Source organism: Lepeophtheirus salmonis, chromosome 1, assembly GCF_016086655.4.
Source record: "Lepeophtheirus salmonis chromosome 1, UVic_Lsal_1.4, whole genome shotgun sequence".
NCBI lineage: Eukaryota > Metazoa > Arthropoda > Copepoda > Siphonostomatoida > Caligidae > Lepeophtheirus > Lepeophtheirus salmonis.
In genome coordinates, this window is record NC_052131.2 from 23,764,210 (window position 1) to 23,787,989 (window position 23,780).

The following is a 23,780-nucleotide window of genomic DNA, read 5'->3' on the forward strand; positions in this document are numbered from 1 at the left end:
CATTATTATTACTTGAGACTTTATGAAAGTGATTTTATTAAGTGATAATAAAGTATTCTTAACTCAAAGTGGTTCTTCCAAAAATGAGTTGGACAGCCCAAGAAGTTAGTTTCGAGAATCTACTCTTTTTAAGAAATAAGAAACGTATGAAGTCCTTCTCAGTTCTTGCTAGTAGTCCTTGAATTACAATTTGGATTTAAATCCATTACAACTAATTCGTCTATTAGTCAATGTTACTATTACAAGGTTAGGCAATCAGAAAATGGTTTTTTTTTCTTTGGAAAGAGTTTCTAGATGAGTATGGACCACCTCTCCTCATTTCGATGTTAATATCAATTAAGTTAAATCCTCGGAATCTATTTCTTTAGTGAGCAAGGACTGACTCACCAAGATAACTAGGAGGTATCATCCTTTTAGATAAGGATCTTTCAAGATAATATGAATGTAGTCAATTCATAAATTGCTCATTCTCATGTAGTTGAGGCAAGATAATTTTTATTGAGGAATGATTACTTTCTTGCTCCTTTAAATAAAGACAACAACAGTCAACATCTATAAAGAATTTATCTTCATATAGTTTATATAAATATAAATACTAGTATGTTTATGGGAGCCCGCTGATCTCTTATGCAATAGAAAGACATAACTATTTTTTAATATTTTGATGTAAATTCTCTAGTATTTTTGAATTAGATACTCAGGATTCATACTTATCACTTCGACTTTTCTTTTTTTATGTTAATATTTCATGCATACATGATGATATCCATATGGTCCTTATAAATATATTTTTGTATTCTAAAATACATTTCAATTAATCAATATAGTATTTACCTTACAATTGTTATTATTAAGTTAGGAGTTTAAATGCAATTATTTATTTTAGAATCCATTGGTTGTGGCTAATACCAAATTATTTGATTTAAGTTTATTTAATCCCTTGTTTAAAAAAAAAATAGTGATTTTCATACTACGCATACAGTTTCATAATTTAGGAAGATGAAAGGTATCATGAAATTGATGATGAGGATTATAACAGTTCTTTTAAATATTTTATAAGAAATCGATGAGATCCAAGATCATAATCGTATTTGGAAATTTTGATACTACGATAACTCTTCATCAATTGGGTGCTACGAGAACTTATCTTTGACCTAGTACCTTAAGAATTCCACTCAGACTTGAGGTTAAAACTTATCCTGGATTAACTATACCTAAATTATGTGCTACGAGAACTTATCTTTGACCTAGTAGCATGAGGACTCCACTCGGACTTGATTTAATTATAACCCATCCTATCCTCATTGCCTACCCTTGCAGTAGATTATATTTACTTACTCAAATATCTAAATAAATATATACCCTTTTTGTTTCAGAATCGATATATTCAAATTATTTGAAATATTGAAGATATTCTGATAATAAAGTCTTCCTGCTTACTCGCTGTTAAGTTTTTTTTTAACTTTTTTGATTGTTTATATTGATATCCAATTCTTTTCTTGTTCTCATGAATTTTATAATATACATAGAGAAGTATTTTTTGCCATATAGTTGAAAATTTTACATGCTATACTTAAAATATATTGGTTAAAAGTATGATTCTCCTCACACTCTACTTCGGCAATGCCTGAAGAATAAGGATCATGTTAAAAAATAATTTATTTGATTAAATATTGTCCGGTTATTTTTAAATTTGAAAGAGTTTGAAAAACATAACAGCAAGTTAGTAAGGCTAAGTCCATCAAAAATGGTTGATATCGACCTCATCCAATAATTTTTGAGACATTATATATAGTCCACTCGATGTTTGTTTAGCTGTTAAAAACGTATCATTGGCGATACTTCTTACTTTGTCTCTGAGTTTTTCCTATTCAACAGGCCAACATGATAAATCTTTTAAAAAGTGAAGCTGAGAGCTGTCCATGGTAATTGGTTTTTTCCATTCATTACTCTTGGTAACTTCCAATTCGGGGAGATCGTGTATTTACAATCATCCACCACGTCCAAAATACTGCCAATAAGTCCGCCGTGACAAGCCAATCTTTTGTCATTTCTTTCTCTATAATATCTAAGTGCAGTGATCGTTGACTAATGAAACAAACTCAGGGCATCTTTGCGGAGCTCTCCGTATAAAGTCATTGAAAAACTTTTCCATAACATAGACAAGGCATACATCCATATGCTGTACCTTCTCTGCAAAGAATCTTTTGATGATGTTTTTCAGTAGTTGAAATGAAAGTTCCATGTTCCTGTACCTGAAAAATAGAAATATCATCATGATCATTAATGCATGTACATTTTAAAAGACTAAAATAATAACCACATTCTAATTGATAAGCCTAAACTAACTTTGTCACACAATCTGATGAAAAATCCATGTGAATCCGAAAATTTAAAATCATGAAATATCAATGACTAATCAATGGAGTCAAAGCGCTCATAAAATCCATCGGGTAGGCGAGCTCTGTCCAGTTTTAAATTTAGTTTTGATATCGAAGAAATAGTATCGGGCATATTGAATGCATGAATCTTATTCATAATATTTTCTTTTTCTTTTAAGATCCGAGTGGAAGAGAGATATGCATTGCTCCTCCCTATTTTGGCTGGCTTGGAAATTTAGGAAGGTATGTTTGGAAACTGTGTTGATGTATCATCCTTGTTTAATATTTTTATAGAGATATCCTTTTCGTGGATAGTTATTCTAATCCTCAGATTGAATTTTATAGTTGGAAGATAAAAAATGCGAACCACATATAGCAGAATATTTTGAAGGCTCCTAATGACTAATTGTTCAAAGAGAGAGCTTTGATCCATAGACTTCGTAATTTCTTATCATTTGGAAAAATATGGAAATGTGTTTTGGTGGGAAGAGGATCCTTCTTCTCAGACTTACTTAGCCTGTAGCCACTAAGGAATCCCGGCGTGATACAAAGTTTCCCCATTACTTGGATGAACTTTTACTTAAACAGTTTACTGTGTAGTCAAATTTCCTCCGTGAAGTAAAAATGAATCCTACTTGGTAGCCTTGCATTGAATGGTTGCGAAAGTCTTCCCGTCCTTATCTAAGAATAAATTGTTAAATCAATAATAATTAATAACTATCTTATTACTTATAAATACCCCAATATTGCAATTTGTAAAGATGAAATATTATTAAAATAGCTAAAAAATACGCTGGCGTCAGACAACAGTAATCTTAAAAGATAGTAGCGGCCTTTAGCAATCCGGCCTGATATTAGGCCAAGCAACAGTGAGTAACACCCTTGGCGAATAATGTATATTTTTTTGTTTGCTTGTGCCCTCTTAAATTATGTTAGTTTAATCCGACGGAACAATTGTATAAAACTAACGCAACCTCGAATCTATTAAATGTATGGAGGTTCAATGCACATGCTATAGCGTTTTATTATTTCTAATATAGTTTCTATTTATTTCAACTACCTTTAATGTTTTTGTTGTTTTTAATAATAATTATATTATTTTTTATATTTTCTTTATTAATTTATACCATCGATATTGGATTACAATAAATGTCAATTTAAAAAGAAAAATAACTTGGAAATGACAAATATTTCCGTTAAATTTCAATTTTTATTTGTCAAATTTATAGTTCATATTAAAACTAAATTTGTATGAACTGACATTTGTATGAAAAGTTATATATTATGGTGAACTTTACATAATAAAATCAGGTGTCAATATCGGTAACGCTGTGACCAAACCTTTACAAAATTATAGGATTTGTAAACTATTTTGCATCAACGATGCAGATTTACTAACGTCTTTTTAAAAAAACGACTTGATTTAGGAGAATTTTGGCTCTTGCATTTTTTTTATAAAATATATTTCGTAACTTATTTTTGTTTCCTAATATTTGCTTCTCTTCTTTCAAATTAGGCCTCCCCTCTAACCATTGGCGTTGATTCGTCACAGGAGAGGCTTTTGGTCCTACACCCCACTTCCTGATACTACACCATTGATCAATATCAATTCTTCAAGCCGATAAATATACAAGAAGTGCTTTTTTTCCGACTAGCCCTGTTCCCTCTTAGTACAGCAACAATGAAACGAACAAACTTATAAAATAGGGAGTGAAATCACAGTCATCTCTTTAATTTTAATCTAAATTTGTAACTTGTTCTATTTTTTATTTTCTGTTCTTAATCTCTCTTTTTTGTAACTCTACATTTTCCACATCATATTACTTATTGTAACAATTTGTAACCATCTTTTATTTGGGATTTTGAAGGTAATGGAGCATTAAAATAATGACTTCCATTTAAGAAAAAGAGAGTTAAAAAAGTTAACCCAAGTTTGTTACATAATAATATGTATGCATGCATCTTTTTCTTTTATGGTTACCATGACAATTCGAAGAATTTTTGGCATAGAACACTTTTCATTGGGTTATCTACAAGTAACTGTGGATGGAAGGTTATAATTATAAGTCTCACTGCGTATCAAGCATAGAATTAGAAACGAAGGACTCCGAGGGTGATCCTCAATTCTACTTATGACCCAACAAGCTAGTCTGGCGAGTCGGATTTGTTTTGTGATTCCGAAAATATCTCTGAATTGACTTATGTAAATAATTCGACTCTGACTCCGACCATTTGAAATTATGTTACTCCAACATCGTATATTGGATTTACCTAATCAAGAAAAACGGATTTAAATTCGAAGATAAGTCGATCATTCAGTAAATACTCGTCCATCTTGTTGCTTGATCAATGTATTATTGCACGTTTCTTGGCTCTTCTTTTAATAATAAAATCCGTTTTAGGAGTGTATGTGACGTCATAGAATACAATAATAGTAGATGGAATCTGTTCTTGTTTCTGAACCTCTCTTGGGCCCTTTCAACTATTTAGTATTATACAAATCCGGTTCCAAACTTTGTAGAATTCAACGACTTCGACTCCAGCACCGACTCATCGGCTTAGACTCATTTTAAAATTATGCAACTCGATGATTCCAACTTCAATTTCATAAGCCTGCAAACGAGGACTTGCATTTATTGTTCTCAAACAAATACTAAATGTTACTCTTCCTGATTCATGAGCACAATCCCTCGTGTTACACTTTATATTTATATGTAGGGCTGTAAATCCTAAGCATATTTTAGCATGTAAGTTCATCTCACCTCTTTTTGCTGTTAATTTATTAAAACGTGATGAGAAGGGAGCTGCTCTCCTCTCAAACTTTTTTCTGTTTTAGGGGCTATTGTGAACTTTCCATGCCTCCGTGGTAGATTATCAGAATCCACAAATTTTAGATTTAAAAAAATATTTATAAATAAATTAAAAAAAAAAAAAAGGATTCGAGATTACTTCATAAAGAAAAAGGTACCTAATTTATTTTGTTAAAAAAACAAAATTATAAATCAAATTTAGCAAAATAAAATAAAGGGGGACAACACATTTAGCAGGTTCTGCTCACGATAAAACTAGCGCGGCTATGCATTGGGAGGCTGATGGAGAATATGATTAGACTTCTGTTTGGCGTCCGATATGATGATGAAGTTGATTTTGTCGTCAGAGAAATCTGTAAGATGCGATTGATTACTGAACCCAAGAACAGTCAGACTCAAAAAATAATGGAATTATGAATAAGTTTTGAAGTCGTGGTTGATAAAAAGGAATAATAACAATACATTGGAACAAGTTTCTTCACGTTGAAATCAGAGTTTCCTTAGCAAAGTAACTGAGCAAAAATGGAAATAATATTGAACGTTTTACAGCTTTCGTGGCCCATGACCACAAAGCCAAGAACATTTGAAGGGATGGACACTTAGGTAAGACCAATATGTACGAGGTGAAGGAACTTGAGGATTTACGAGAATAATTCAGTTACAAGTAGGGGATGCCCTACCGATCAATTAGGCCTGGAAGGTTGCAATAGTGGCCACTGTGTAGGAAACACCCATACAGCTTGCTCAATATTGGCTATGGCAGTTGGGACGTCAAAGACAACTTTCTGGCAGGCTATGAAAGAAAGTGATCTTAAATGTTATGTTTCTCAACAATGCCAGCTACTTTCTGCAGGATCCAAGCATTTTTTTCATTAAAAAAAAATACTATTTGGGTCTAACTGTCATCGAGTTAGACCCTAACGGCCTGAATGGTGTAATTAATAGCGTTTGATAGATTTTCCTCCCGAAAGAATCAACTTAATCCTGAAATCAATTGCCAACGAGTAGTTTAATTTAAATTAATATTGCCTTGTAAGGAATTAAAGTAATTTTGTTGATGTTGAATCTTCTATTTTTTTTATGTAATATGAATGATAATTAATAACAACAGATATTTACATTTCCTATAAATGTTCATGACACGATTTTTTTAATTCACTTATCTCTATCATTTCATTACTATTCTACAAATGAAAAAATAGCATTTCGTTGGTCAAAAGTTAGGAGGGGAGCAAAGAGTGGGCGTTCCATGCATAAAGTATTCATTGTCTAAGTACATATAGGCAATTTTATAATTTTTATTATTATCATGCCTTCACATCTACTAAATTCGCACAAAAGATCATTAATAAAAAATAAAAATAAATAAATAAATAAAAAATAAAGTTTATTCAAGTTATTTAAAAGAGCATCATAGATTCCAAAGTTATTAAAAGGATGGGGTAACAATCCCCTTTATAAAAATAAAATATAAAAAAATTGTCCTGTTTAAAATTCCATTGTTTCAATATATCTTTTGACTAGTTTGTTAAGCCTGCAGGAAGTGGAGTCCTTTTTGTTCTACAGGCGTAAATAATCGTGAGTGTCTTTGCAACTATTGCTTCGACTTTAAAATAGTTATCTCCTTTCTATTTAAGAGGAATGAGCCAGTCTGACGCCTTTAGAGCTATGTTAAACTTATTGGTGATTATAGTCTCTTCCATCAACAATAGAGGTACATAAATAAACATGATCACATAAACAAAATAGGTCGAACCAAGATTCTACCACTTTTTTTGTATTTTGTCAATAATGACAACTAAGTCAAACAGTCTACCTTTTTTGCTTGCTTTATACCAGGTCGTGCAAAATGGATGTATGCCTACTATAGATTAATTTTTCGAGGTATAGTGTTTGTAATTCATAAATTTCCTATTTTCTCGCAACAGCTGACTTTTAAGCTTTCGAATGAGCTATTGCAATCCCTTCTATCACTTTTGTAAACAAAAATGGAAGAAAATTGATTTGAACCTGCCACAGCACACCTGAAATTGTCAAGATTGTTGGAATCGAAAAGCACATCTTCTACAGGTTCAAAAGCTCATGAAAGAAGGGAAACCCTTAAAATCAAGCCCAGTATTGGAAAGCCAGCCAAACTGACCCTCAGAAGTGGGTAAAAAGGCATTTGAGGCCTAGCCCAGCATGCTAATGGCCAAATTTGCCAAAAATAAGTCAGTGGCTCCCTCCTTCGTGTCCAGGGCGACCAAGGTCGACAGAGGAAAGTCCAAGAGGTATATGGAAAGCCCATTAATGACTCAACAGCTACAATATGTCCTTTTGGAGTGGACCAAATGCCTTCTAAATGACCTGAGACATCATGACAAATCATTTGATCTTCTTCTTGGATGAAAAAGAATTCACTGTCGACCCCTTCTTCAACAAGTAGAACAATCGGGTTGTTTGCTTTGAATACACTTCTGAAGACCTCCACTACGTGTCCAAAACGGGTGGGCGGTTGCCCCATCCTTCAAGAATACAAAGGACCCCTGCCAGACTTCTTCGAGATCATGGTACCAAGGTACTCCCGTAAGTCCTCAAGATCACCAAGAAGTCAGACAATGCGTCCTACGTCTTCCAGAGAGATGGGACATCCACCCACACAGTTAATGTCGTGCAAGCCTGAATGGAAGAGAACATGGAGTGTTGGCACAAGAACTTCTGGCCTCCCCAGAGCCCGATCTGAATCCTTTGTATTATTCTATCTGGTGGTAAGTCGAGTCCAAGGCCTGCACATCATGCCACAGCAACGTCACCGACCTGAAGTCCTCTGTGGAGAAGGAGTAAAAGCTTATGAGAAAGGGAATTCATTGCCAGAGTGGGTTCCACCTTCCGTGGCTACTTAAAGCCCGTCATTGAGAGTAATTGACGTCAAATTAATCTATAGTATATGTCATTGTGTGCTTAATAAATGTCTTTAAATAATCTATCACGTCTGACTTAATTGAGACTCAGGAGGGGCAAAAGCTTTCTCATGTTGATTAGTGGTACATACATTTCGCACGACCCCGGACCTTGTAACCACAAACTTTTCGATCATATATATCTATAAATAGCTGCATACATGCTTATACAGTTGAACAAAAATAAAAAATATATTGCACCTCAAAAAAAAAAAAAAAAAAAAAGGAAATGAAACAGATTTTTCCTTTAATTTGATAATAATTTATTCAACTTTTTACTTAAATTTTAATTAAGTTTTTAACTTTTTTTAATTAAAGACAACGAACGTATTGAATCAAAGAAAACTTATGGTTTAATAATGATTTTTTCTAAAAACTTTTATGTATATTTTTATATTAATTCAATTTCTTTTTGATATATACAGTTGAATAACCCCCTTTCATTTCAAGGATTGAGGGAGATAATCATTTTATAATCCATTTTATGGGTGCATATATCATCAAATAAAATATGACAAATTTTATTTCATTATAAAATGTAATATTAAAAACTAGGAATGTAGAAATACTACATTTTCAGCCGATTCCTGCTGCAATTCTGTTACAATGTTTATAGATATTTCTGATTCATTTTAATGTATGCAGGAATTTCATAAACAAATATCAATCTTTTTTTAATGTGTAACTTTTTTTTTAATTATGAAGAAGAAAAAAAATATATAAATTTATCAATAATCACTAGCCATTAATAAATTTAAATTGAAAAAAGTTAATTACTGTTCGTGCTCAGGAGTCAATTGATTTCTAGTTAGCTCATATTAGGGAGTTTGACGCCTCTCCTTTCTTGGATATTTAAAGTCAACCTCCCCACCCTTTGGCCTCTGATCTAATTTCAACTGCCTCAATGATAATAGGGCCTTTTATAAAAATTTTACTGGTTTGTCCCAGATGATATCAAGTGGTCTTGAACTGTCTCCAGCTTCTAACTGAGTTTTATATGCCTGCTCTACGAATTTAAATATTCATAAACCAGTGCTTGAGTCCGGATTGTTGTATTTTCTAATGGACCTGGGACGGATACTGATGACTCGAGTTTGACTCAGAAAATATGAGCTCGACTTCAGTTTTGCTATAAACAAAATACACAACGAAACATTTAGTGCAAAAGTTGCTGAATAGTTTAAGAGTAAACCGCTCAACCCAACTCCTGTCGTTAAGGACTTTTTGAACGACTCATGATACAATTCAAATGTATGAATCACTAAAAATGTAGTTATTTCTAAATTGTTACATTCAAGCAGATTTCCTGTAGAAACCTGGAAAGTTGAATAATCTCTCCTCCCTTTTTTTGAACTTTTCTGGACGACGTCATCTAGTATAGCTATTTTATTGATTTGTAACAATAATTTTGTCTCCAAAAATGAGCTCAAATTAGTCATATTATCAATATAAATAATTCTACAAAGGTATCGGTGTAATCGGCAGATTTGAGCCAATTCCTATTCCAATACTTCAAAAAAGGCTGATTCTTGATTAAAAACGTATTTTTATGCGTTATAGATTGTGTACCCTGACCCAAAATATTTTATCTAATTTAACTACTCTAGAAAATTTGAAGAAATGTAAAATATTGAATCGCATTTACATTCAGATATGGGTCCGGGAAAGGCATTAATACGTCTTAAAATACCACAAGATATACAAAAATTTGCTAATTTAGAACTTCTTATAAAATACGAACAACGTATATCACGAAGATTGTTTTCAATTGATATCAGAAACCTTAAAAAGGCTATAGATTTTAGGCTAACTAAAGCTTTTAAATTGCAACTATTCAAATGTGTAGGAAGAGTAGAGGAAAATGATTTAATTAATACCTTGAAACTTTTTGGGGAAGACGTGAAAAAGAAGGATATGTTCGATCGGAAGTAAATTGGGAAAGTATTGACATACATCCATCCCTTAAGGGATAAGAAAATGTTATAGGGAGTAGTTCATTCGTATTTCAAGTGTCGGGTCAGCATAGAACACATAAATCCAAACATCATTTTGAAGAACCCATTAACCGACACACGTCAAAAATGGCTGAGGTACAGACTGGGGACGTCTAGTATTTTTACAAACAAGTTCCAGAAAGATCTTAACTAGAGAAAGTGTTATTTTTGCCAAAAAGAATTGGAGAACTCTATGTTTAAAAATTATAGTGGAGGAACAAGTGTAGAGAATGGATTTACATGTGAGATGGAGCCCCTCGGATTGTCTCATTGTAACATCCTCACGATATAAGAATATGTGGAAAATTGAGTGGTTCATCTCTAAAATACAATGTATAATATACGCATTGAAGGTCAAGAACCAAGAGCTCCCTTCGTTGCTCCATGATTACGTCTCTGAGGGAATAATAATCCCAATTCCTTCTCCATCGATGTGAGATATTAATACACTATGTTTTAGAATGTTTAATAATAATTATTTGTTAGCACTAGCTCAAGAACCTCCCTTCATGATATTATCAGATCTCTGGATTTGACAGTTTTTCTTATTTGTTTTTTATCCTTGTATCGTACGACCTAATATTAATTAAATATGCAGTTGTTATTTCTTCTTTTTATGCTTTTTTAAAAAAATCAAAACGTGATAATAATGTTTCCATTGTTATATAAATGTATTGTTTAAAATGAATAAATATGTTTAATCTTTAAAAAAAAAAATATATATATATTAATGACGTCATCTGTTTTTTCAAAATTATGAACAATAAACTACAATTACGTCATATGAAGATTATTATGTTGTACAAATCATAAATCATCAGAATATTGGAGAAAATAGGTCCTTAGATTGAGACGGAAAAAAAATATATGTATACGTTTTGAAAACAGTTAAATTTCTATCAACTGTCCGAGATCACGGTATGGACCATAAATATAGGTAAAAATCCCTTACTCTTAACTAAATAAAAAAAATCGCTTTCTGATCTATTCTCAACACTAATCATTACCCAAAAACTTTTTTACTTATAATGAAATACTTTCTAAATTCTTTTTTTTTGTGGGGCATAACTTTTTTTGTCAATGTACTTTCTAACCTCCCACAATCTATATATCAATTTATCACATTAAATAGTAGATCTATGTAGCTCTGTTAAAATGCGCCCGTAAGAAGTTATTCTCTTGAAATTAATATGCATAGGAACCCTCCACCCTCAAATGTCACAGTCAATGTTTCTTTCGTAAAAATTCCCGTTACGTCATGTTCAAGACTATCTTTTCTATTATTGAAAAAAATAAAATAATGTGTGCAAAATTCAATGTGTGGCATAAAGGATGGATTTGCATGAATTTCCAACCTATTGTGTGAGATCCCATTGGGCTGGAGTTGAGACGCTTTTATTTTGCTTGAGTTTATAAATAATATGAAATATGTCATTTAAAGCTTAGAAAAATATAACTAATAAAACTTGACGAACAAACTGATTCTTATAGGAACTCTGGGGTTGGAAAAATGCAGTACACCCAATCCGTCCGTTAAAAGTGAACCTGCACATCACTTTGGACATACAGATTAGGGATTTTATATCCAGAACAAGTTCAGACCTCAATATATTGGCAACCTCGAGATCTATGCTTATGAAAGTTTCTTGATTAAAAACGTATTGTTATGTGTTCTTCAGATTCAACCGACAAAACAGTATCAGAAAAAGTACAAAATATATAGTACTTTGAGAAGTCCTCCAAATACGAACGCCGTGCAGCTGCTATTATGTACGTCTGTGTTGGGCGTACGCCTAAGGAGATTATTGGGTTCACGAAGCTGATCAAATAAACTTTTTACGATGCTGCCGAGGCTTTCAAATAGTCTGATGGGTCGGGAACATCTGCAAGGAAGAATCATGATTGTTTTGAGGGCAAAATGCACTCCAGACTTCCTTTTTTTGGACTCCTAGTTTTGCCGGATCTGAACCCCTTGCAAAACTATGTGTGTGTTTATTTTTTATTTTTAGAGAGAGAGAGAGTCTAATAAACGTGCATATAACACTGTTTACTTCTTACAAGCTTCAATTTTGAGCCAAGTTCAAGGCTATATTAGAGGTTGAGATGGAGGTTGTGGGGTCCCTATATACCTTTTGATTAATATCAAAAAATTTTGGAATGCTTGAATTTATTTTGAGAAATAAATTGTAATATACATTATTCTTAAATTTTCCGGATTTAAAATCCCAACTCTGTATATTTAATTTCTTATTAAAAAAATAAGTCTTCTATTATGCTATGATATAACATTTTATTTCAGTTTGATATTTAGAAGTCATCAGCAAAACACCAAATAATATTCGGTATGAATTTCTTTGTTCTACTAAAAGTATATTTTTGTCTTTGAATTATGTAATTTTTTTATTATATGTTCAAGAAGAGATAGAAAAACCCCGAAATTAGTTGGAAATTAGTCTAGGTAAAAATCCCAAGGGAGATATTATTCCCCTCTTTATGAGAGCCATTCCCCTTCCTTTCAAATAATTTGAGACACAATTAACTGGGGGTTACTTTCCCTTCGCATCGTAACCTGAATACGTCTGTGGGGTTTTTAAACATTCAGAAACAAAAAGTCTTATAATGAAAAATACTTTGACACTTCCCCCAAAAAAAAAAAAATAATAATAATAAATAAATAAATACATTCTACAGATATATGGCATAAAATACTAAAATTGAGTTTCGTTTTTTAACATGTGTTTTGTGATTTTTTCTATTGTTCAAATATTTGACTAATCCTACATTGGTGTAATCAAAACTTAAACTTATTGGTCAAATCCTATTTTTGATTATGTTTTTTAAGTAAGGTGTTTTTTTTCTCTTATTTTGTGATTGCTTAATTTATATTTAGTGTCAAATTATAATAGATTTCTTGTAATTCCTGTAAACTGACTTAGATTATAAATGTAAGTCTGATGGCTTGTTAAAAAACATAATCACCAAATAAATTTGGGAAACAAGTCAGAATTGATTTTGAAAAGACTCTGATAACCGTTCTTTTTTATCAGAGTAATATATATATTGTATATATATTTAATTATTATTTTTATGAATACCCTTCCTAAGACTCACATATGTTGCTTTACGACATCTATAAAAGAAGAATATAAAAATCACCTTAAAATGTATGTAGATATATAATATGAAATAATGCAAGAAATTCACCCAAAATATACTTTACTGTAAGAATTAATATATAAAGCAACACACTTGATTCTCTTATATTAAAAAAAATAAACCAACTTATTAATTGCTTCCTTCAAGGATGTATATGTTTTTTTGTCTTCTTCTCTATTTTTGTGTGGCAGAAGGATACAAAAGTTTAATACATTTTCATTTTTATAAAAATATAAGAGGTTGTGCGAAATTGTAAATTGTTGTCAATTTTATTTTTGTAAATGTAGACTGAAACTATAATGGGCATTCGGTAGATTGCTAAATCTCCACTTATAATCAAATTTAGTTATTTTTTTCGATTAGTTCCAAAGTAATGGTCGATTATGCATTTTTACCTCCACCAACGAAGTTGGCCAGAGATTATGCTTTTGCCTCTCCTTGTTTTTTGATAGGTTTTTTGTTTGTTAGTCAACAGGATTACGGCAAAAGTTACATATAAAACTTAAAAATACGATTATATATGGTCAAAGTAAGACACCATTAAATTTTGAGATGTTAAGGGTCAAGATATCACAAAAAGTTAAAAATTGCACAATCAACCATAACTTTGTAACAAATGTAGAAAAATAACTCGATTAGATTTTAGGCGGAGGTTTTGTGCTCTACCGAGTATCCATTCTTGTTTACCAAGTTCGATCAAAATCGATCTGTAACCTTTGCCATAATCCTTCTGATTAACAAAAAAAAAAAAAAAAAAAAGACGCTAAAATATAACTTTTGTTCAACTTCATTGCAGAGGCCATTATAAAGGAGGTGAAAAGCGTTTCTATGGGGAAAAAATCTCCTAAACTTGAAAACTTTTTACTGTTGATTAAATTTTGCTCTGTGTCATTAGTAGATTTCAGATTTTTGTAGATAAAAATTACAGTTTTATTCTCCTTGTACTTTACAAATGTCCCAACTCTAATCACTGTTTTTCTATTTTTGATCAAAGTTGACTGAGTGAACATAATTTAGGTACATTTTTTTCGACTATATTGTCAACTATTCCCTTAAAGTATTTTAAAACAGTTATATAGCCCATTTGTTGTTGGGTGGCATCCAGGGGCAGTGCTAGTTTTAAATGTTTAGGAGGGGAGGAGGGGGGAGGTTCTAAGGCCCGAAAATTATCAACACCGTATTATAATTACTAATATAAATAGGTTTATTTATAACAATTTCGACTGGAGGGTTCAGAAGTTATTGAGGACTGCAAGGCTCATTTCTAGCAAAATATTGACTCGATATAAATGATGCAGATGCTTCGATTTTACAGAGATATCAAATACAAATTATATGGTAAATTGTGATTAGAAAGCCTTCATAGCACGGATGGGCAAGTTCATTGGTACTTTTGCGTAAGTCTTATAGTTTTTTTTACTCATACTTAAATATTCATAAACCATAATTACTGATACTTGGCTTCAAAAGCAATAATTATGAATACTTTATTACTCCTAAGTAGGTTGATAATTTGGACAAAATATAATGTATAATAATTTCGCTTATTTCGTATAAAAATATTTTCAAACAATTCATTTTTTTAGGAAGACATTTAGTCTTAGACTAGTTGCGTTAAATAGACAATATCCACAATTGCTACTGATTTGTAGAAAGTTGAAAAGTGGTTTCAGTCTGACAGTACCATAACATAAAAAGGAATTCTCAGCTTAAGATGATAAGATTTGTTCTCTCCATTTTGAACGATAAATGGTCTTCTTTTCAAAAAAAATTCCTTAGCTAGTTTCCAGTAATTTAGTTCTGATAAATCTGAACAAACTTATCAGGGACGTCTGCAGAGTTTGGGCTGGAGGGGCAGAAACTCCCAATCCCAAATATTAAAAAAAATTATTCAATTTTTATTTCTAAAAATTACATTTTCAGTCAACAGCTAGTCTTTCTGATTTTTTCCCGCAAATATTTTAATATTTCAATTTTTTTCTTCAAAAAATTATATTTTTCTATTAACAAGGGAGAATTTTAGAAATTTTTATAGAAAATAATTAATTGTGTGTTCATAGATAGGGATTTTTGAAATTTTATTTTTTCTGTGTAGTGTATTTTTGAAAAAAATATTAATTGAAATTTCACTTTCAATTTTTTTAATAGTTATATTGTTTGTCTACAGCTGTGGAATTTTGATTTTTTTTTCTCAAAAGTTATTAGTTTTTGGTTTTTTTCCAAAAATTCCCAAAATCAAGCCTCTCCTACCTATATATTCCTGCGGACGCCCTTGTTTAAAAATGAGGATTGACACACAAGAATCCGTAAATATATTTTAAATACTTAAATACCTCAAAAAATAGCCCTAATATTAAAATTAAATTTTAGTAAATAAGATGTACTTAGCTTAATTATACTTGGCCCTATGGACCCTGTTTAAATGGTTGTAAAATATTAATGGTCATGGCATTATTATGCCATCACTAGAGAAAGGATAATTAATTCAAATTCATTATAAAAATTAACTCATCCTCTTGATGACATAAGAAATGATATGACAGCTCATTTGCTGTAGACGTCAAACTATGAAAGCAAGGGCTATCACCGTATTAGGAATACCTCTTAAGATAATTACAAAGAATTCTTCTCCTCTTTTCCCTTGGAACTTTGATCTCAGGGGGTATATTGCACAGTGAACTTTTGTTGTATCTTTAAATCTTTATCTTTGATGCTTCATAAAAAAATGTAGCTTGGGGATGTATCCATTTTCTTCCACAGATTTGAAGGTAATGTATTTTACAAAAAAAGTCCATTTTAGAAAATGAAGTCCGCCATACTTACGATGACCATCTTTATAAAACTCACTTGTCGTTAAACATCACCCATATCAACTACAATGATCTCCGTAGGAGATAGAATGGTGTCATAAATGACAAAATCGATTAAATTTAGTAAAACCTTCTTGCTGAACAAAATTTTTACAAGAACACTCTTTTGTAATAGTCCAAATTCTGAAATTTCCACAACTTTACCTCATGGAATAACTTTTTCTTTTGTGTAATAATATATATGTACTTATACATCTTTATGGATTATATAAATATCACTTTTATTTCTTAAATAAACGAGTCTCATTTCTTATAAAAAAAAGTTTTCCTCGTTCATAATAAGTTATAAAAAATAAACCTTTGACTGCCTTAAATAATAACTTCATAACGAATGAAAAGTGTTTTTAAATTATTCTGAGAAGCAAGACAAATATAAAGTTCATGAGAAATATGTACATAAATTAAAAAGAAGAAAAATTGAAAACCATTTGAAAGTTTGTTGAACATTTATCATATTATTTAAATAAATAACCATTTTGATGTAACTCAAATCCCATGTTGACAAAGTTTTTAAGATCTGTGAACTTAGAAACTTGACTATGTCTGCCTATATAATGCTATATCATGTCTTCTTCTATCACGGTACTTTAACTTTATCAAAAAAAAATTACACAATCTTTTGTTGACAGCTGTCGATTTCTTCGTTTTACTTAAAGTTATAAAGTAACATGGCAAAAAAAGCTGTTAACTTGAGTAGATTCCTTGTTATATTAATATCTAGTGATGATGCTGCCCCGTTTTTTTTTTTTTTTTTTTGAATTGGAAATTTTCTTTTCCTCAGCTGTCAACTTCCTTTTCTTCTACATTCAAAAAGATTATAAGACTTGATAAAACATTTGTGTGTGCTTATAAAAGACGGAGAGTAACCATGGGGATTTGCTTGGGATGAATTGTGATATCCAAGAATGTTAACTATTGTTTAAACATCGTGTGGTTTGTACTACTTAATTTGTACCATATATGACCTTTAAAATAAATTCTATCAATTTCTAATTGTTTCATTATGACAATGAATTTGTTTAACTTTGATTTCAATATGTTGCATCTTCAACAGAATAATCAAAGTATTTTGTAGATGGAAATTAAGGATAATTCATCGAAAAATGCAAATAAAAGTTAGATTTGATTTAAAGAAGAATCATTATTGCTTGCTTTTGTTTTGACCTGTATTATTTTATTATTATTTCAATAAAAGTATTTGGGAAATATATTCTAATTATGAGCTATGCACACTTAAAACCCGTCTTTTAATTTGAACAACCTTCGGGCTTATTCCTTGAAATACATTGTCCATACCACACTTTTGTCGAAAAATACCTTAACTTGAATAATTACTTAATTTGTATGATATTCATTAGTGAACTGTAATGTTAAATACATCAAGATTTATTCAAATAGTTTGATTCTACAGTTGATCTGCAATTTTAGTTTGTTGTTTTAATATGCTCATGAAACTTTTAATTAGATTATTTGCACTTCTAAATTTATTTTGATAATGCTATATTTAGTATTTAGTCGTATATTTACAAATTTTTAATTATGGTTTTGCTAATTTTTTTTTTTTTTGCTTCTAAGTTGTTCCTTTGTTTTTCTGTTCGATTTTTCTTTTCTCCAATGTAAAGACTGAAGCCTAATACGTTCGCTACTAAAAAAAAAATACTGCATCTATTACGTTATACTATAAACGCAACCTAATCAAAAATGATAAAATCCACTAATTTGATTATCAAAATTCGGATAAAGAAATAAATATTTCTTAGAAACTTTGGTCAAAAATAAAAAATTACCATAAGAATAATACATTACGTCTTTTTGAAACCGAAACTTATGTTGTGAAGATTTTTTAAAAATAAGGATGTTTTACGATATTGAGAAAAAAATATTTTTAGCATTTTATTTTACGTTTGCAAAATTGATAGAATTGTTAAACAAGGGATACAAAACTTAAATGATGGACTTATAATGATTGATCAACTGTTTATCATGAAATTAAATACATTTTATTTTTAGGGTATTTGTATACACATTTTACTATCCGTGTTATAAAAAGGATGTCCACTAACGGAGGGTTAACAGCGATAACAAAAATTGATGGGATAGTCTTATTAGGCTAAATACTTGATGTTGGGCATTTTTTTTCTTTCTTTTTAGATGTAGAATAAATGGAAACAAGATGGAATATGTTGAGGGTGAGGACTCAAAAATTAGAATCCTCTTCAAGCTTGAAGTCTAGTGATAAAAGTCTGCAATTGTTGGCCCAATTCGAAAGATATCACAAGAAGCTAAACTTTAATGTTTGTTTGGTTTTTGTGCGATCAAAAATGTTCGAACAACAAGAAAAACGGCTGAACACACTCCTTTGTACACAAGACAAGAAGATCTTCACACTGGACGCTGTTCTGAACAGGAGAAATGCTCTCTTTTTTTGATGAATCAAGAGCTCAGGTCGAGGGAACCTTCAGGTCAAAACATTCATCTCAGTTATGGTGCTCGACATCGTGGCATCCCACAGCAGCAAGATGTCTCCCTACTTCTTCAGGGTCAGTGAGAAAGTCAACACAGAGGTCTACTGTAGTCCAGTAGACTGCAGTAGGACTGTTTGTCCCCGTATTGAAGGCATCATTCAGAATGGAGGGGGGTATATTTTATAAAAAGTATTAAAAATGGTTAAATTACTAACTTTTGATTCTAAAGTTTGCCATAAAAATTGTGCAAAAAATAAAAAGAGAAGGAAACAAGGCTTTATAATTTTTAGTCCTCACCCTGTACAAAATGAAAAACGCTTTAAAACTACACCAACTTTTTTTTGCATGAAAGGGTGAAAATACACATGTTAGAAATTGTTTTTTCTTAACTTTATTATGTACGCATAAATCCCTACTTATCAGAAAGAGATTGACTTGATTAGATTTCAGTGGGAAAAGATGTTGAGGACAGACAGCAGTGTCGTAATTCTTTTCTTGAGTGATAAAAGTAGAATTGCTTCTTCGTAGATACTTATATGCAGGAAGTGTATAAAACTTATAAAAGTATTAATCAATAAGCTTGAGAAATAGAGACTAAGAAAACTTTTTAGTAAACTTTACCTTCTTTTTATGTACACTCATAAAAGTACGGGGAAAAAATAGATGATGAAGATTTTATGGACCGTACATGGTTTTACCTTGCTCGGATCCAGTCTTTATGATCACTTTTAAAACAGAACTTTACATCTTCATAACATCACATGTAATTGGCTTATTACATGTTTTCACCTCAGCTCTTTTTGTTTGTAATTAGGACTACTGAAAAAGTTAGAATTCGATTTTGTTAAAACTTTTTACGAAGGTTAACAGTAATATGCATTAAATTTTGGTAGGTCATGGTTAAAAACAAAACAAATTGAGACTCATAACTCAAATTAGTATAATTTGTTGATAATTTTTAGAGGAAATTGGTTGAGACGGAAGATAGTGTATTACTCTATTGAGTGCTTATTCTAGTTACTAGTGTTTTGACTTTGTTTGATACCAACTTTTTGTGGCTTTATTCTTTTATTTGGAAATTGTTTTTTTTTCATGTTCAATTACTTAATGTTTAGAAGTTTTACTAATAAGGAGAATATAATTAAAAAATCTACAGTTGACTAAAACGTATAAAGTTCAAACCTTTTATAATAGCGGGATAACGCTGTAGTAATAGTCGAAGATAAATTGACAGTTACTAAGAAAATATCAATTACTGATGTTTTGAGCCACAAGAAGTACGGCGCAAGTGGAGCGAATAAATATTTTACTCAGGCGGAAGCGGAATTTTTTACATCCTTTCTAAAATATCTTTAGTCTCAATTTAGAAGACAATGAAGGGAACTACACTCTCGTCACCTCTTCTCTCTCTCTCTATTTTGGGGTTACCAACTTGTGAGCCATGAAAGTACATATTATGGAGTGCACTAAAGAGTTGCAGAAGTCTTACCTTAAATTTTACTTGAGTTGTAAATTCTAAATATTTAATTGGCAATAAAATTTTAGTAGTTGGCAATCTGGGCAGGGGTATTATTTTCCCATACTGTTATCATTATTCTTTCAAATCTTGAGGATTTACATCAAAGTATAATGTAACCAGATATAATGCGCTCATAAAAGACATATATTAGTTATTCTTTGTTCTTTTTTGGAGAGTTAAATACAGAGTAATATTGAAGATCGACATTGAAGTCATTCCTATCTATGTTCTTGCTAGATACGGAGTGGGATTTGTGTTTATTTCCTTCATCCAATATCCCCCCGGCTAATCTTAGAAGTTATTTTCTTGCCATCTCTGTTCTTAAAAAATGATAAAAAGGCTATAATCAGTTAATAGATGTTAAACAATTATTTCTTTCAATGATAATCTTCACAGCTTAACAAAACACAATTTTAATTCAACCAATCAACGATGTTCAGAACAACACTAATAAGGGGGCTGGGGAAGCAGAAACATCGACAGCTGATAATAAACTACAGTATAATTTTTTTTTGTTATTTGTTTTGTCTGTTACACCGAATCCTAGATATTTTTTTGTCATGGGGGTTCTTAGCTCTTCTATTGCAGCTACAAAGAGCAGGGGGCCGAAGGACAATCCTGCCGGCAACTTTTACTCAAGTAAATCGGTCTTTTTACTTCCAACAGTAACTGCCGATGATTCTGTAGCTAGCAATGCCATGACAGGGTTAAAAAACGGCTTGGTAGTAGTTTTTTCACCGATCTCAAAATGTGAGAATGAGAAAGGAAATTGAATGCTTTTGAAAAATCTATCGCAATAATAGCTCCAAAACGCTTGTTCCTCTCCCCTGCTTCAATTGCTGTCTCAATATTTCGGGAAATGTCAGATATTTTTCTTCCTTTTAGAAACACTTTTTGCGCTGGGCCTATCTTTTTATTAAAAATAGGTTCAATCTGACTTGCTATCCCTCCTGAAAGTATTCTGTATGCTTCGTTTAGTAATGTCATTGGTCTCCAATTGTCAAGGTTTAAGCTTTTAGGGGATTAAAACTATTCGTCTTTTAGTTATAGCTTCTAGCAGATATCTCTTTTTTTCCATAAAGTTTCCCATTTTATATAAATACGGGACGATCTCTTCTCTGCCTGTTCTAAATATCTTTTCCCAAATTCCAGCTGGACCAGTCGCCTTATTATCTTTAAAGTTTTTCCTCATATATTCAGATAATATCTCGTTAGAGAATAAAAAGGTTCTTTTCCTTTTAGGGAAATTACTACTGAACCCACCAATTAACTTCTGGAAGGTTTTACGAAATGCCTCTGCAATGTCCTCCTGCTTTTCTAAAGTATTACCCTCATACTCTATTCTCTTTATTACTATAAAGTTATTTTTCGTTGAAAAAGTGAATCCATGTTCAAGGTACGTTCTAAATTATTGTTAAAATCATCCATCAGTTTTCTCTTTTCACTAATGCAGCTTTTAGCAGTACTATGTATTGTGAGTTTAAGGGAAAAACTAATTTGTTTACAGAAAATGAAGAATTAAAACTATTTGCAATGTTAATAGTTAAGTCAATCAAATTTAATTCAAATATAAGTTTCTCCAGATATTTTTATTTTGATATGAGTTGATGACATAATGTAGGTCAACGTTAAGGTCTCCTACGAGTGAGATTTGTAAGTTATTACCTTTACAATTGTTAATAATGACCTGGAAGAATGATTGACTCTTTACCTTAGGACCATAAACATTCATTAATTCAAATTTAGCCTGTTCAGTAGATATTAAGATTTTATGCCAGTCACTCGCACTTGAGTTGTATTTGGGACATGTGGGATCATCAAGAGATTTAGAAACCAAGTACAGAACGCCTCTATTTGAACACGAGCTGGTAAAGAAATAGTTATACTGTCTTGAAAGAAAGATGGCGCAATCATACTTACATGACGGGGATACTTTAGTAATGATGTCCTGAAAACATATAACATCTGGATAGAATGATAATAGTCTTTTCAGTAAATCTTGGCGTGATAAGCGATTCTTGCTTCTTCTCGTATTTAGCGATAGGATCTTTCCAATGCCCATACTCTTTTCAATATTGCTATTATCAAACTACTATTATCAGCCATTTTGGTATTACTCAAGAGAGAATAATTTAAAAAAGACAAACAAACTCAATCAATAAATAAAAAAAGACCACCTCTCATTTAATCCGAGCTCCTCAATTGCTTAAGGCAGTTCTCCTTCTTACTTGGTGATGGCAATGTATCCGGCTAATTTCGTTTAACAACTGATTCTGAACGAAAAAACTGGGATAAAATTTGTTGTTTATCAATATCAAAAAGAGGATTTCGAGGTTTATTCTCCCTTTTCTTTTCATTTGGGTCGTTAGAGCTACTAATACCATCATAGATTGAACTAAATCCTTCGGAAATATTCGATACTAAAGTGATTGTTTTATTACCATTTGTCTCTGTCAGAGTTGTATTTTCGCTTATTGTAACCTCTTCTTGGTCAGTAAAAGGGTTTTCAACAACAACAACGGAACCATTATCAATTTTTTTACTTGTTTTATGATTATCAATTGCACTGTCTTTGGATAAAACGTCCTTAACTGACTTAAGATAATCTTCCCATTTGACAAACTGATTGATACAATTTTTTGCTGAAAGACCTGTTTTGTAACATTTTGCACATGTAATTGATTGACCTGTTTAGCTAATCCGAGTCTTTAAACCTCTAAAACCTAAAAATCCTGGAAGGTCACGCTTTGGTATCAATTCAATTACAAAATTCCCCGTAATTAAGGCCCCTTCATCTTCCATCAATAAAATCAGTCTTTTTTGCAGGTTTTACTATTTCGCTTTAAATACATCATCTATCTCACAGGGTGCAACATCCTCTTCAGGAGAGTGAATAGTTATTTTCTTTTCAAACACAATAGGATTTCTAGACTCATATTTATAATGGGTTCTTAACCCTCTTACAACTCCTTTAATTCCCCCTTCCCTGTCATTGGATTCCCTTATTGGAAAGGTATCCTCTACGTAAGAAAAGGCAAAACTAATATAGAATTATTTTGTTAGTACTGTAACTACAATAAGGCGAGAACCAGGACAAATATGAATTCCTTGAAGAAGGAATGTGTCTATCTTCGAAGTTCTCAACTTCTGGAACAGTTTAGGAATGCGACCTCCATCATTGCTTGTAATATCAATGAGTATCTTTCTTCTAATTGATTTTGAAGCCAAATCTTTTTTCAATGCATTTAAATAGCTATGTTGCCCACTAGATGATTATTATTATATTATTGCCCATTATATGATGATTAAAACGTAAATTTCTCGGAACTTTTTCTTCTATGAAGTGATAAACAAATATATGCAACCTCTTACAACCTGATCGATGTTAATAAGAAGTTATAGATGATATGTGGAAATTACAAAATGACTTTTTTTTCTCACAACTATTGCACACTGTACGATATGTATCCCACTAAAAATACACACAATATAACTAGGGTCTCACTTATGCACAAATTCAATGCAAAATCACATTATAATTATATTTTGAAGAATAAAAAATCAGATCCCCAAATAATATGAGTAGTTACTACTCTTTTCTTTTCTTCTTTCCCGGATTTTAGAAAATGTCTTCCATAAACTTTAA

General features: G+C 31.4%; 1 long non-coding RNA gene across 1 annotated transcript; it reads right to left on the bottom strand.

Moving 5' to 3' along the window:
- Positions 1-1,364: 1,364 nt before the first annotated feature.
- Positions 1,365-3,290, bottom strand: LOC121123632 (uncharacterized). The gene is made up of 3 exons (XR_005866046.2): positions 3,111-3,290; positions 2,350-3,062; positions 1,365-2,255 (listed from the first exon to the last, which is right to left on the bottom strand). It is a non-coding gene; the product is annotated as an uncharacterized lncRNA (long non-coding RNA).
- Positions 3,291-23,780: the final 20,490 nt, after the last annotated feature.